We start from the raw sequence: 17591 nt of genomic DNA, 5'->3' as shown, positions 1-17591 counted from the left end.
AATATGCTTGACTTGATTACCCTTGTCTGTGAAGACAGCAGTAAATCCACAACAGTAGTAGTACATGACATAATAATTGTATTTTTATATATGTAAATATGGCTTCGGATTCTGTTTTTGTAAAAGTGATCAACATGAACATTAAAACATATAAATAATTGGCCCGAAAACAAAATCTGCAATCCCGCATAAATTACCCATTTTAGGCATGGTGCGGTTGAGAATATGGTCTCCCGGGGCAGGTTTTGTGGCTTAAAGATTTCCACTTTTCTACCTAGATGTCTTAATAACTTTTCACTCTTCATATAGACTCCACTTAAGACATTTGCTTGGCCAAGGTTTCAAAGGACAAACACTAGCACAAAACTGCCAGGAACAGCCTGTACATAAGCCAATGAAGGGCACTGCAAATGTTTTGCTCCTTTGATGAGAATTATGCACTTAGATGATGTGTAGTTATGTGTATGAAGGGCATCCCAGACAGCAACAGCGGGCAGTGCTAAGATATCTTTGAAGTAGACTGGGCTAGGTTAATCAGTAGTGGGTGGAGTTGGAGAGGAAGGAAAAGTTTTGAGGGGTTTTGTAAGACTGGAAATAGAAATTGCATCAGTTTAGAAAAGGTGTGATAGGTCAGCTTGGAAACCTTCTAGGGTTACAGAATTTCCCCATTTAAAAGTCCTCGCATGATCCACTGGCACTTGAGGGCCAGCTTGCATTAAGAAAAAGAGAGGGGTTTGGTACTTGAGACTCCTGCTGCCTAACAGGGGGACATAGTCAAACTTGTTCTTTCCTCAGCCTTGACACTATTATTCACTGACCTTACAATGGAATCAGAGGAGCTAGTTCGCTGATTTGATATCAAAAGCTCAGCTTTCTCAAGTGGTTAGCTGCTGGAGGAGCCTCCCACAGAAAGCTTCTGTGTGTAAAAGAGAGGGGGTCCTGGAATCCTGAAGAGCTAAAGCTGGATTGTATTTAAGAAAACCGGATCTATTCTTTAATAATTTTCAAACATGTGATGTTGAGCCAGAGACAACATCAAAATATTATCAGTCAAATATGGATTGAGCTTCAGCCTCTGCCTGAAAAGTCCCTTTGCTGCAGACAAGGATTTTGTTTCCACTTCTGGCTCACGCTCTTAGTAACTCAGTAATTTGCTAACCATCTGTTAGCCTTCTTAGGGGAGATGAACATTGTTTTGCCAACAGTATATGTTTTTATCTTGTTAAATGTTAAAGGCTTTACACCTGATTGGTTCTTTGGGAAAATGTATGCTGGACTGCAGACATCAGATATGTTTATTATGAAAAGCTACAACAAAGGCAGTAAGCCAGACACATTTATTGCAACAGCATACAGCATGTAGCAATGATTAAAACCATTTCTGCCACTAGCTCTAATGACATATGAATAAAAGCATTTGGCATGATCACATGCACACCTACTTGTAAATGATTGTGCTTCAGTATCTGAGCTGATGGACAGTCCATTAGTTTTTGATTAATATTTTATTTCACGCACACACACACACATATATATATACACACACACACACACACATATATATGGCTATAGAGAGAGAGAGAGAGAGAGAGAGAGAGACACTGAATGCTTAACTGCAAAAATATCATCAACTAATGAAAAAACTAAAGGAAAATGACTCTATTATCATCCGTAACTCCGATAAAGGGGGAAATGTAGTCATTTGGCCCAGGCAGGAATATATGGAGGAGGCCCTTAAACAAATTGGAAGATCACAATTGCTACAGATTGAGCTCTAAAGTTGTTATGAATGCGAAAAAAGATTAATTATTTGGCAAATTACTGGCATGGAAAAATAAAGGATTAATTAATCAGGAAGAACTTCAATTCCTCAAAAATTAATACCCCCGAACGCCAGTGATATATTTCATCCCAAAGATTCACAAGGATAAATCAAAACCTCCAGGCAGACCAATAATTTCTGCGAAGGACAGTTTATTGGAAAATGTATCAATATATATAGGCTCGTTATTACAGGAACATGTGAGAACTTTACCGTCATATGTACAGGACACTAGGGATTTTTTAAGACAATTGCATGACTTCCAATGGGAAGATGACTATGTCTTGATATCAATGGATGTGTCTAATTTATACACCTCAATTCATCACAGGGATGGGCTTAAAGCGATTGATTATTTTTTGGGCACAAGGCCCATCAAATATTACGCACATAACAAGTTATTGATTGATATTACCAACTTCTGTCTAAATAACAACTTCTTCATGTTCCAACAGCAGGTATACCACCAGGAGAGAGGCGTAGCGATGGGCGCGAGTTTTTCGCCCAGCTACGCCTGTCTCCATATGGGGTGGTGGGAGGAGAAGGTTGTTAAAATACAACATAGGAAATATTGGACAGAAAATTGGATTATGTGGGTTCGCTTTATTGATGACCTGTTTTTAATATGGCGTGGAGATACAAGTGCTGAGAATTTTATATGTGTAAACAATAACAATGATTTGAATTTGCAATTCACATCTGACATAAGTGCAAAAAGTATATGTTTTCTGGATGTGGAGGTATATGTGCATGATAAGATACTGCATACACAAATACACCGTAAACCCACAGCAGGGAAAACAATTTTACATTCAAGTAGCTTCCACCCGCTACACACAGTGCACAGTATACCGTATGGTGAAATGTTGCGCATTCGTAGGGTGTGTAGCAAGGAGAAAGACTTAAAAGTAGCACAACAAGAATGTAAATTGAGATTTCTTGCAAGAGGCTATGGGCATAAGATTATAGGTCAAGTGATTGCACGCACTAAAACCATGTCTAGAAATGATTTGCTATTCAAACCTTCACGTAGTAAAACAAAACAGTCTGCAACCAAAGATAATATGTCCATCAGTCCTAGGCTTATCCTAACGTACAATAAACAAAGGAACAGCCTAGTGAAAATAATCAAAAAGAACTGGCACTTGGTAAGGAGTGATCAAATAACAGGGGATAAAATGCCAGCTTCCCCTGTTATCACTTTCAGAAAAGCGTGCAGTACTAGTGGCCACTTAGTCAGTAGTAGCCCTGAAGTCTCTGTTAACACCAATTGGCTTACAAAACGTAAAGGCTTTGTGCGGTGCACAACCTGCAAAGCATGTAAATATGGAGAAAGTAAGACCACATTCCATACACTGTTTAATGACAAGCCCAGGACTAATAACAAATTGCTAACTTGCAAATCTGAACTTGCAGTTTATGTACTTGAATGCACGTGCGGACTAAGATATGTTGGTAGCACTCGTCTCCAAGTCCATAAGAGGGTACTGCAACATTTATGGGCGATTACCAATAACGATAGCTCTTACCCGGTAGCCCGGCACTTTAACGAAATACATAACAAAATCTGAACCAGTTGAAGTATTATGTATTTGACAATGTTCCTCCATTAAGACGAGGAGGAAATAGAGACGCAGTACTCAGGAGACTGGAGACAAAATATATCTTAGAGCTAGACAGCAAGAGTCTGCATGGCCTGAACACAACTGAGGATCTATATACATGGCTGTGACGACAATGTAATTTTAAAAATAGAAACTTGTAAATACATGAAGTAAATTTTGGTCTGTCTCTTCCACCCCCTGTAAATAAATCAGTTTTTATCAGTAGTTCCATGGGCTCATGGTATAGTGTTAAAATAAATATTGCACTAGGCACAGTGACACTTTATGGTTAATTATAAATGAAGTTTATTTATTTATTTGCACTTTATGCACTTTTTATAAGCTCATCTTGCACACATCATGTACTGTACCTTGGTGTTGAAATACTCGAAAAATGTATTGGGCCCTAAAATAGTTCAGAATCTGAAAATAAAGGGAACACATAGGCAATCCTGCTTCATTCCAAGATCAAATTGTGAGAACAACAAAAAACAAGAACATTATGATTTCATGAAATTCTTATCAAGTGTGATTTTAACAATATGTATTTATACAGGTATTGTTTTAGTTCTTCGAATATTGCACAAAAATTAGACAAATAATCGCAATTATATGATCAACTTTGCATTTAAGCAGTTCGCAAATGTAGCAGGTTAAGTAAATTGCGTTGCCATTATGTGCATTCCCTTTTAAGAATCTGTTTTTATTATATTTATAAAATGGGAGTTTTATAAATATTTATGAATAACATTATTGCACATGATAATAGCAATGGAACATTTCCAAGTGTGTACTGAACGCCATGATAATTGCAATGTTGAAGTACATGTTAGTCTGTTTTCGAGTTTTATTGCTCACTTTGCACGGTGTCACTTTAAAAACAGGAAAAGAAACTTGAGCACGTCATGTGATCAAGGGCTCATTGTAGCCCGAAACGCGTCGTGGTGGCAGCAAGCACTAAATAAAAGAACTGAAGCACATATTGAAGTGGAGTCCGTTCTGTTTCCTTTTTGAAGCATCAAAGGAAGGTTTTTTCGAAACACACATATATATATATATATTCACTGAAAAAACCATAGGTTATAGACCATATATAGTTAGGAATTCGCATTTACAAAACCTTATTTTACTCACACAAAACCATTGAAATTCCATATATAGTTAGTTGCACTAACTATATATCGCGCACCCGCAATCCACTGCTGATGATGTCACATATTACATCATTCATGACATGGTCAGTGACATCACTGATCACATCACTGATGACATCTCAAATGACATCACTGATGACATCTCAAATGACATCACGGATGACATCACTGATGACATCTCATTTGACATTACTGATCACATCACTGATGATATCATTCATGTGATAATACGATGAACCTCTTCAGACTCTAATATAACCTTAGATACAATCAGTGTAAACAGACACTCACAGACTGTCACTCATCCATGGAGTTACTCACACACCTAGTCAGTCATGCAAAGAATCAATCACACCTCCATTTCCTCAACTATACAGTTATACAAACTTTACTTATTCAAACATATACTAACACATATTTACTCTCTTATACAATCCCTGATACAAGTTCACAATGATCCATACAGCCACTCACACATTCACTGGCTCTTATGCACAGTTATTTATATATGTCAACTCTCATATGTACTGTGTTTTACATATGTACTTACTTTGACATGTAGCACTGAGATATCCATTCACTCACCAATACACTCATGCACACAGTCAACCGCCCATACAGCTGTTTCCACATGCACTTTTGAAACCATACATCTAGTGAATCAACTGCTCACACATCTATGCACAGAGTCATACACCTCCCAGCCACCCACACACACACTCAGTCTCCCATACAAATACTTGGGCAACCAATCAATAACCCATATAGTTACTCATATAGCTACTTATCAACACATGCAACAGTTTACAGAACAACAGACATAATGTTGCACAAATTAAGACAGTTTAGTCACTAACCCATGCACTCAGTGAGACACATTTAATCACTCACTCATACAGTCAGTCATGCACCTACTAAATCCTTCATCCAGACACTTATACATACACTCATTCTTCAATATGTAAGACATATTTTAACTTTACAGAAACATACAGTCACTGGATGTTGTCATCAGTGATGTCATCAGTGATGTCATTTGAGATGTCATCAGTGATGTCACTGACCATGTCATGAATGATGTAATATGTGACATCATCAGCAGTGGATTGCGGGTGCGCGATATATAGTTAGTGCAACTAACTATATATGGAATTTCAATGGTTTTGTGTGAGTAAAATAAGGTTTTGTAAATGCGAATTCCTAACTATATATGGTCTATAACCTATGGTTTTTTCAGTGAATTTTCAAGGTTTTGTAAATGCTAATTCCTAACTATATATGGTCTATAACCTATGGTTTTTTCAGTGAATATATATATATATACATACATATATAAACATATATCATCTGTATATCTATATAAATACAAACATAAATGCATGCATACATATACTTATATGCATACAGATGCATGTTATTTACATGAAAGTTGAAAAAACACTAATAAAAGCAAAGCTAAAAAGCCACCTCATTACAAACAGAATGGCTTTAACTTAAACGAGGGCGAGATCTATTGCATTTTCAATGCTTGTTTACTTTGGTTCCATCAAGAAGGCATTCAGATGTGTCACACATTTGCCATAAATTCTGAATGTTAGCACTCTAGTTGCACATTAGATCACTGTAGTAAAGCTACTGCTCACCAGGGACGTCTGCTGCTGGTATTCAAAGTGCATGTTTCAGTCTGCATGTCAGAATTTTTTTAATGAAATAGAAGAGGATTTGAGAAGTCACTCAAAATGATCCCTAATTTTTCTTTCTGAAGCACTAATCATACTTTCTATGGCAAAATTAACCCCCTCATGTTGATCATTTTTAAATTGAGTGTTTTCAGACTTACCACTTCATTCCAATCAAGATGGCTTCTGGTGTGCCATACTTTTGTCATAAGTAAGACTGTTAGCGCTCTAGTTGTTCTTTAGAACACTCTGGGACATTCTGTCATTGGGCTATACTTGGGGTACATCTGGGCGATATTTGGGCTACATTTAGGCTCTTTTGTCTCTGGTGGCCATCTTGGGAGACTGTATGTCAGAATTTTTTAATGAAATTGAAGAGGGTTTGAGAAGTCACTCAAAATGTGCCCTAATTTTTCTTTCTGCAGCACTAATCATAATTCATATGACAAAATATACCCCCTCATTTTGTTCCTTTTTAAATTAAATGTTTTAAGAGTTACCACTTTATTCCAATCAAGATGGCTTCAGGTGTGCCATACCTTTGTAATAAGTAGGACTGTTAGCGCTCTAGTTGTTCTTTAGAACACTCTGGGACATTCTGTCATTGGGCTATACTTGGGCTACATCTTGGTGCTACATTTGGGCTCTTTTGTCTCTGGTGGCCATTTTGGGAGACTGCATGTCAGAATTTTTTAATGAAATAGAAGAGGATTTGAAAAGTCACTCAAAATGTGCCCTAATTTTTCTTTCTGCAGCACTAATAATACCTTCTATTGCATAATATACCCCCTCATTTTGTTCCTTTTTAAATTAAATGTTTTAAGAGTTACCACTTCATTCCCATCACGATGGCTCCAGGTGTGCTATACCTTTGTAATAAGTAGGACTGTTAGCGCTCTAGTTGTTCTTTAGAACACTCTGGGACATTCTGTCATTGGGCTATACTTGGGCTACATCTGGGTGATATTTGGGCTACATTTGGGCTCTTTTGTCTCTGGTGGCCATTTTGGGAGACTGCATGTCAGAATGTTTTAATGAAATAGAAAAGGATTTGAGAAGTCACTCAAAATGTGCCCTAATTTTTCATTCTGCAGCACTAATCATACTTTCTATGGCAAAATATACCCCCTCATGTTGTTTCTTCTTAAATTAAATGTTTTAAGAGTTACCACTTTATTCCAATCAAGATGGCTTCAGGTGTGCCATACCTTTGTAATAAGTAGGACTGTTAGCGCTCTAGTTGTTCTTTAGAACACTCTGGGACATTCTGTCATTGGGCTATACTTGGGCTACATCTGGGTGATATTTGGGCTACATTTGGGCTCTTTTGTCTCTGGTGGCCATTTTAGGAGACTGCATGTCAGAATGTTTTAATGAAATAGAAAAGGATTTGAGAAGTCACTCAAAATGTGCCCTTATTTTTCATTCTGCAGCACTAATCATACTTTCTATGGCAAAATATACCCCCTCATGTTGTTTCTTTTTAAATTAAATGTTTTAAGAGTTACCACTTTATTCCAATCAAGATGGCTTCAGGTGTGCCATACCTTTGTAATAAGTAGGACTGTTAGCACTCTAGTTGTTCTTTAGAACACTCTAGGAGGCTGCAGTAGAACACAAAGGAATCAACTGACAGTCTCTGTCCTTGTTGGATGTACATGTTTTACTGAGAATGTCAGACTTCATTTTCACATGACTGAGAAAGATAATGTGAATTTACAGAAAATATGCTTTCAGTTTAGCTTATAGATCCCCTTCCAAACCACTGTGGGAAAATCATGAGATATTAGTTTTCTTTCAAACAATATTCATGATATCACAGCAGAAGGTTTTTTCACATGGTAAAATCACCTTAGAACCCACCACAATTCCTAAAACGAGTATGGTACCATCAACAAATGATTTATAATGTAACTAAAGTCCTAAAACCCTCTATTAACTACAATGCTTTTTAATGAGGTGCTATCATGTATATTGGTCCCAAGATGGCTGCCAACACTTCTTGGATGAAGTGCTGACAGCCAATCAGATCAGATGTGTGGTTAGGCTCCGCCCAGATATATATCTTTTTTTGAACCTAAATTACTCAAAATCCACTGGAGCACATATATTGAGACCTAGCAAAGGCACATCGGGCTAACAGTCCCTACAATTTTGCCAAGTTTCGTGCAAATCCATTCAGCCGTTCGAGCTAAAAGTGAGGCCAACCGCCCTATGGAAATTAACATGGGAAAAACGCGTTTTGGGACCCCCTTTTTTCTCGGCCCCCCCTTGATGAAACCCCCCTAAATTGTCAGGGGCTGCTCAGAAACGAAATGTTCCATTTTCCTGAAAATTTCAGCCAATTCCGTCCACAAACGCCAAAGTTATTAGACATAGAATTTTCAAAAATCCCATAGAGAAAAAATCCTAACTATATATACCTACTGGCGACCGCCAGTAGGTAATATATATATATATGTATATATATATATATATATATATATAAATATAAATATATATATATATATATATATATAAATATATATATATATATATATATATATATATACACACACACACACACCAATATATATGGCTATAGAGAGAGAGAGAGACACTGAATTGACATAACTGTAACAATGTACACTTTATACGTTTACTAAACTGTTATGTTCAATATGTGATGGTGTCTCTACAATATTCTGTTTGTTCCATTTATATTGTGCTCATAAACAGACACACTTTTTTTGCCTGAACCCTTTACTTAATGTTGTTTGTCCGTTCTGGTTAGTAGGACGCAGGCTGTGTCCCACTTGGAGTGTTTCCCCTACTTTGTGTTATATTTTTATTGCATATTAAATGCCTGTCCAGCTGGACAGAGAAATATAGTACTGATTGAGTCTATATTAATTTGTTAAGTACTAGATTATCGCCTAGGGACCACTGTCTTTAGAAATAATTGAAATTGAAACTAATTTCATATGATGTGTAGAAATGTGTTTATTAATGTGTTTTAGTCATGCCACATTTTCATGCAAAACATAATTTTAAACAAAATGGAGGCTATCTCTGTCGCTCACATCTTCTTGCTAGAGGTTCCACAGAGCACAGTTAAGCTGCAGTGTAGTAGTTTATTTAAACTTTCATGATTACATTGCTTTCAATAAACTTTTCCCTGTTGTCTATGACTTGTAATATTTGCCAAAGTCTCTTCCTTTGCCTTCCGCGGTGATCACTAGTCTGTTCATTCGCTAAAAGTTTTATTGTTCAATGTTTCATTTTAGTTGAAGCAGTGTTTATCAAACTGTGGGCTGCAACCCGCTGGCGGGTTTAAGCCCATTTCTGGTGGGTCACAAAAATCCAAGCAATATCAACTCTCCATTTATTGTCTCACATTTGCTTTAAATACAGAAGAAAAATGTCAGGCTATGTCTTCCGACAAATTCCTGTTCATCCTTATGTTTCGCCTGCACAGCACTTTCACTGTCCTTGTGAAATCTATTGCATTTATTATAAATCTTAAAAGTGGCTTACATCCCACCCTTGCTTTCCATTGGTTCACGTGCTTGCCACTTACTTTTCCTCCATTTCTATTGATTGTTGCATAGTATTTCCTGTTGCTCTTTGTGTGCTCTTTCTTATCAGTACTGCTTTCATTCACTTTGGTGGTACTTTTTTTGTAAAGATTTTTGCATTCACATGCTCTGTGCTTGTTTACCTAATCTCCCTGTGGCTGCATGCATTTTAAGCATGCATGTTTTACATGGCAGTGCACGGAGTTTGTAGGATTTGTAAACTGGCTGCTATGCAAGTATGCATTTACCAAAAAAGGCTAAGGACCCCATGCTTGGCCATGTAAAACTAGTATGCTTGAAATGCATGCAGCCATGGGGAAGAGTCATTGTAGATCCCAGTGACTGAATTACCCCCCTTTTAAGTCTCCTTGCATATCCTTGATCTGCAAGCGCAGTGTCCTAAAGCCCTGTTAATTACTCCCGGATGTCCCAGGAAGAACGTCATTGTTAAACTGAATCAAGCAGATGGATGTGTACAATCTCTCACTTTACCATAGACACATAAAAATTTTACTAGTTTAGATTTTATACAAGATACACTGATATGCATAAAAAACCTCTGCACACTTTTACAGAGGACTAAAAATCACTCCTACCACAGTTCTAGACACTGTAAATGAACCTTACCAATAAGACTTAATTTGCCGACTTTCGAATGGACGTAATTCTGGATCAGCCTGGCCAGGATTTCAAAAGTGTGATGTGCTGATCACTAGTATTTGAAACACAAGTGCTCCATTAGCTGATCTAGTTGAGAATACTTACATTGACCCTTCTTGGATCATTAACTCTCTTTTTTTTTTTTTTTTTAATTTTTGGAAAACCTTTATTTTCAAATCAGTCCACACAGCTATTTAGCCTTACATTCCGGAGGCTAGGCAGCATATCATCGGTCAATCGGCTGGTGTACAAGAAGCATATTACCAAATCGTACAAAGGTTTTTTATTTTTAAATTTTTTAAAAAAAATAACTAAGATGAAGAAGGGAAAAGCACCAAACTAGTGCTAAGAAACAAGGCAATTTAAACATTTGTGTAACAGAGCCCGATCATAGGAAAAGCTAGGCCCAATAACATAAAAACAATCTGAACAGCACTCATTGCAAGACCCTGGAGGGGGGGAGGATACAGGATACATCCGCTAATAGAACGTGTGTTGGAGCCATAGGCTACGGGGACATTCGTTCTTCCAGGGGGTCGGTGTCAGGAGGCAGGCAAATATCACCCCTATACTCGTTCCAGGCCCCCCATATCTTCTGCCACTTTTTGGGTTTACCCCTGGCCATGTACACCGTCTTCTCTCGGAACATGCACCAATCCATGTTGGCCTTCCACTGTACCACCTTTGGGGCTGTAACAGCACCCCACATCTGAGCAATATCTCGTTTCGCGACCATGTTCCCCAAGGTGACCCATTGTGTTTGTGCACTATTATAATCAGTAGGACCCCACACATTCAGGAGGCAGCGCCGGGCCTCTGCCATAACGTCTACCCCAGTCACCTCGCTCATGATCATATGTCCAGTAGGAGGCGACCACCCGGCACTCCCAAATAATATGCATGAATGTGGCTAATGCACCACAGCCACGCCTGCAGAGGCCGTCCACTGAATGACCCATGTGTATCAGCCTGGGACCCGTCACGTACACTCTATGGAGAATCTTTAATTGAACCAGCCGCAGCCTGGCCGGGATCGCCACCTCCTTGGGGGAGGACACTGCATATTACCAGTCTTCATCATCCAGCTCAATCCCATCACGCACCCACTGGTCTCTCACCCCAAGCAGGAGGTCCGTACGGACATTGATGAGGTTTTTTATAGATTAAGGAAATGGCACTGTCCGGCATATGGCCGTCCAGCACCCTGTCCTCCAACGGGGAAGACTCGGGGATCTTCTCGCCCTCCGGCATCGCTGCCAGAATGGCATAACGCAGTTGGGCGTATCGGAAATATTCCGTTCCACCCAACTGGAACTCTGTCTGTAAAAGAGTAAAGGACTTTATCTCCCCTTTCACAATCATATCTTCCACCTTGGATATGCCTATCATGTCCCACCTGTTGAATCCCTTCGTGAGCCATAATTTGCCCAGTATTTCAGATTCAAAAAGAGGAGTTGCCGTCGTAAGCCTACCCTTCCACCCCTATGACTTTGTGATTGCCCGCCATATGTGTACAGCTGTCTTCGTCGGCCCCGACATTCTACCATCCAGAGATCTCGAGTATAGCGCTCTATGATACTTCCCGTCGTCCATGACCCACCGATCCATGGCATAACCTGGGCTTACTGCTGAACCGTAGAGGCCGTGATTAAGGGCTGCTAGCTGGGAAGCCCAATAATATCTCCGGATGTCAGGCAACGCTATGCCTCCGTCATACCATGGGAGCGTGAGCTTCGTAATGGCGATGCGTGGCCTGCCATCCCAGAGAAGGGTCCGCTGCAAACCCTCGACCTCCCTAAAGTAACTGGATGGGACCGGATCCTGGGTATTTTGAAGAGCATACAGGAATCTGGGCAGGGACATCATTTTAAACAGTGCCGCACGCCCAGGCAGGGAAAGCGGGAGTTTCCGCCATCCCTCTACGTCACACCGGAGACGTACGAGAGGGGGGAGCAAGTTATTCGTGTAGCGTACCTTGGGATCCGTTGAAATATAGATCCCCAAGTATTTGAATCCCTGCCGCGCGACCTGTATGTTGCAGTCCCTTGGAAGCCGAGGTGTCCCACCTCTCAGCACGTATAGGTGTGACTTCGACCAGTTAATAACCAGGCCAGAGTGCCGACCAAAAAGACGGTGCAAACAAAACAGGTGATGGACCGAATGTGAATCAATGTCACACATTCACCCCAGTCCGAAGATCTGGGCCCAAATCCATCATTTTTTTGCACTCCACACCACCCTGGGTTAGACAATGGCGATATGCAAATCAGCTCTGACCCTGTGCCCCATGGGAACAGTCCAGTCCGAACTACAAAAGCCATGTCCTTCGCAGAACGGAATCAAGCATCCGAGGACCGGACCGGTTTCGAGGTAACACCTCTCATCAGCCCGGCTAGCTTGACTCCAGTGGTGTGGAGTGCCTGGGACCCACGTCTGAGCATCCCCAGCGCACTTAGGGCGGAATTTGCAAAAAAAACAGGTGATGGACCGAATGTGCATCAATGTCACACATTCACCCCAGTCCGAAGATCTGGGCCCAAATCCATCGTTTTTTTGCACTCCACACCACCCTGGGTTAGACAATGGCGATATGCAAATCAGCTCTGACCCTGTGCCCCATGGGAACAGTCCAGTCCGAACTACAAAAGCCATGTCCTTCCCTGAACGGAATCAAGCATCCGAGGACCGGACCGGTTTCGAGGTAACACCTCTCATCAGCCCGGCTAGCTTGACTCCAGTGGTGTGGAGTGCCTGGGACCCACGTCTGAGCATCCCCAGCGCACTTAAGGCGGAATTTGCAAACAAAACAGGTGATGGACCGAATGTGGATCAATGTCACACATTCACCCCAGTCCGAAGATCTGGGCCCAAATCCATCGTTTTTTTGCACTCCACACCACCCTGGGTTAGACAATGGCGATATGCAAATCAGCTCTGACCCTGTGCCCCATGGGAACAGTCCAGTCCGAACTACAAAAGCCATGTCCTTCCCAGAACGGAATCAAGCATCCGAGGACCGGACCGGTTTCGAGGTAACACCTCTCATCAGCCCGGCTAGCTTGACTCCAGTGGTGTGGAGTGCTTGGGACCCACGTCTGAGCATCCCCAGCGCACTTAGGGCGGAATTTGCAAACAAAACAGGTGATGGACCGAATGTGGATCAATGTCACATATTCACCCCAGTCCGAAGATCTGGGCCCAAATCCATAGTTTTTTTGCACTCCACACCACCCTGGGTTAGACAATGGCGATATGCAAATCAGCTCTGACCCTGTGCCCCATGGGAACAGTCCAGTCCGAACTACAAAAGCCATGTCCTTCCCAGAACGGAATCAAGCATCCGAGGACCGGACCGGTTTCGAGGTAACACCTCCCATCAGCCCGGCTAGCTTGACTCCAGTGGTGTGGAGTGCCTGGGACCCACATCTGAGCATCCCCAGCACACTTAGGGCGGAATTTGCAAACAAAACAGGTGATGGACCGAATGTGGATCAATGTCACACATTCACCACAGTTCGAAGATCTGGGCCCAAATCCATCGTTTTTTTGCACTCCACACCACCCTGGGTTAGACAATGGCGATATGCAAATCAGCTCTGACCCTGTGCCCCATGGGAACAGTCCAGTCCGAACTACAAAAGCCATGTCCTTCCCAGAACGGAATCAAGCATCCGAGGACCGGACCGGTTTCGAGGTAACACCTCTCATCAGCCCGGCTAGCTTGACTCCAGTGATGTGGAGTGCCTGGGACCCACGTCTGAGCATCCCCAGCGCACTTAGGGCGGAATTTGCAAACAAAACAGGTGATGGACCGAATGTGGATCAATGTCACACATTCACCCCAGTCCGAAGATCTGGGCCCAAATCCATCGTTTTTTTGCACTCCACACCACCCTGGGTTAGACAATGGCGATATACAAATCAGCTCTGACCCTGTGCCCCATGGGAACAGTCCAGTCCGAACTACAAAAGCCATGTCCTTCCCAGAACGGAATCAAGCATTCGAGGACCGGACCGGTTTCGAGGTAACACCTCTCATCAGCCCGGCTAGCTTGACTCCAGTGGTGTGGAGTGCCTGGGACCCACGTCTGAGCATCCCCAGCGCACTTAGGGCGGAATTTGCAAACAAAACAGGTGATGGACCGAATGTGGATCAATGTCACACATTCACCCCAGTCCGAAGATCTGGGCCCAAATCCATCGTTTTTTTGCACTCCACACCACCCTGGGTTAGACAATGGCGATATGCAAATCAGCTCTGACCCTGTGCCCCATGGGAACAGTCCAGTCCGAACTACAAAAGCCATGTCTTTCCCCGAACGGAATCAAGCATCCGAGGACCGGACCGGTTTCGAGGTAACACCTCTCATCAGCCCGGCTAGCTTGACTCCAGTGGTGTGGAGTGCCTGGGACCCACGTCTGAGCATCCCCAGCGCACTTAGGGTGGAATTTGCAAACTAAACAGGTGATGGACCGAATGTGGATCAATGTCACACATTCACCCCAGTCCGAAGATCTGGGCCCAAATCCATCGTTTTTTTGCACTCCACACCACCCTGGGTTAGACAATGGCGATATGCAAATCAGCTCTGACCCTGTGCCCCATGGGAACAGTCCAGTCCGAACTACAAAAGCCATGTCCTTCCCAGAACGGAATCAAGCATCCGAGGACCGGACCGGTTTCTAGGTAACACCTCTCATCAGCCCGGCTAGCTTGACTCCAGTGGTGTGGAGTGCCTGGGACCCACGTCTGAGCATCCCCAGCGCACTTAGGGCGGAATTTGCAAACAAAACAGGTGATGGACCGAATGTGGATCAATGTCACACATTCACCCCAGTCCAAAGATCTGGGCCCAAATCCATCATTTTTTTGCACTCCACACCACCCTGGGTTAGACAATGGCGATATGCAAATCAGCTCTGACCCTGTGCCCCATGGGAACAGTCCAGTCCGAACTACAAAAGCCATGTCCTTCCCAGAACGGAATCAAGCATCCGAGGACCGGACCGGTTTCGAGGTAACACCTCTCATCAGCCCGGCTAGCTTGACTCCAGTGGTGTGGAGTGCCTGGGACCCACGTCTGAGCATCCCCAGCGCACTTAGGGCGGAATTTGCAAACAAAACAGGTGATGGACCGAATGTGGATCAATGTCACACATTCACCCCAGTCCGAAGATCTGGGCCCAAATCCATTGTTTTTTTGCACTCCACACCACCCTGGGTTAGACAATGGCGATATGCAAATCAGCTCTGACCCTGTGCCCCATGGGAACAGTCCAGTCCGAACTACGGTCCTTGGATGCTTGATTCCGGTCTGGGAAAGACATGGCTTGGTAGTTCGGACTGGACTGTTCCCATGAGGCACAGGGCCAGAGCTGATTTGCATATAGCCAGTGTCTAACCCAGGGTGGTGTGGAGTGCAAAAAAACGATGGATTTAGGCCCAGATCCTTGTACTGGGGTGAATGTATGACATTGTTCTACATTCTGTCCATCAACTGTGTTTTTTGCAATTTTCACCCCGAGTGTGCTGGGTATACTCAGATGTGAGTCCCAGGCTCTCCACACCACTGGAGTCAAGCTATCCAGGCTGAAGAAGGCTGATAGCCAGAAACCGGTCCTTGGATGCTTGATTCCGGTCTGGGAAAGACATGGCTTGGTAGTTCGGACTGGACTGTTCCCATGAGGCACAGGGTCAGAGCTGATTTGCATATAGCCAGTGTCTAACCCAGGGTGGTGTGGAGTGCAAAAAAAACGATGGATTTAGGCCCAGATCCTTGTACTGGGGTGAATGTATGACATTGTTCTACATTCTGTCCATCAACTGTGTTATTTGCAATTTTCACCCCGAGTGTGCTGGGTATACTCAGATGTGAGTCCCAGGCTCTCCACACCACTGGAGTCAAGCTATCCAGGCTGAAGAAGGCTGATAGCCAGAAACCGGTCCTTGGATGCTTGATTCCGGTCTGGGAAAGCGTTGGCTTGGTAGTTCGGACTGGACTGTTCCCATGAGGCACAGGGTCAGAGCTTATTTGCATATAGCCAGTGTCTAACCCAGGGTGGTTTGGAGTGCAAAAAAACGATGGATTTAGGCCCAGATCCTTGTACTGGGGTGAATGTATGACATTGTTCTACATTCTGTCCATCAACTGTGTTTTTTTGCAATTTTCACCCCGAGTGTGCTGGGTATGCTCAGACGTGAGTCCCAGGCTCTCCACACCACTGGAATCAAGCTATCCAGGCTGAAGAAGGCTGATAGCCAGAAACCGGTCCTCGGATGCTTGATTCCGGTCTGGGAAAGACATGGCTTGGTAGTTCGGTCTGGACTGTTCCCATGAGGCACAGGGTCAGAGCTGATTTGCATATAGCCAGTGTCTAACCCAGGGTGGTGTGGAGTGCAAAAAAACGATGGATTTAGGCCCAGATCCTTGTACTGGGGTGAATGTATGACATTGTTCTACATTCTGTCCATCAACTGTGTTTTTTGCAATTTTCACCCCGAGTGTGCTGGGTATACTCAGACGTGAGTCCCAGGCTCTCCACACCACTGGAGTCAAGCTATCCAGGCTGAAGAAGGCTGATAGCCAGAAACCCGTCCTTGGATGCTTGATTCCGGTCTGGGAAAGACATGGCTTGGTAGTTCGGACTGGACTGTTCCCATGAGGCACAGGGTCAGAGCTGATTTGCATATAGCCAGTGTCTAACCCAGGGTGGTGTGGAGTGCAAAAAAACGATGGATTTAGGCCCAGATCCTTGTACTGGGGTGAATGTATGACATTGTTCTACATTCTGTCCATCAACTGTGTTTTTTGCAATTTTCACCCCGAGTGTGCTGGGTATACTCAGACGTGAGTCCCAGGCTCTCCACACCACTGGAGTCAAGCTATCCAGGCTGAAGAAGGCTGATAGCCAGAAACCGGTCCTTGGATGCTTGATTCCGGTCTGGGAAAGACATGGCTTGGTAGTTCGGACTGGACTGTTCCCATGAGGCACAGTGTCAGAGCTGATTTGCATATAGCCAGTGTCTAACCCAGGGTGGTGTGGAGTGCAAAAAAACGATGGATTTAGGCCCAGATCCTTGTACTGGGGTGACTGTATGACATTGTTCTACATTC

The 17591-nt window shown here is 42.8% G+C and overlaps 1 protein-coding gene across 1 annotated transcript in view; it reads right to left on the bottom strand.

Annotated features, from left to right (window-relative positions):
• The window catches only part of LOC147696878 (N-acetylated-alpha-linked acidic dipeptidase 2-like), a 476544-nt gene that overhangs the window by 383216 nt on the left and 75737 nt on the right, over window positions 1-17591 (bottom strand). The gene's annotated exons all lie outside the window — the stretch shown is intronic.

Source organism: Lissotriton vulgaris, chromosome 8, assembly GCF_964263255.1.
Source record: "Lissotriton vulgaris chromosome 8, aLisVul1.2, whole genome shotgun sequence".
Lineage (NCBI taxonomy): Eukaryota > Metazoa > Chordata > Amphibia > Caudata > Salamandridae > Lissotriton > Lissotriton vulgaris.
Note: the sequence above shows the minus strand (reverse complement) of the source record. Positions and strands in the feature narration are given on the sequence as shown.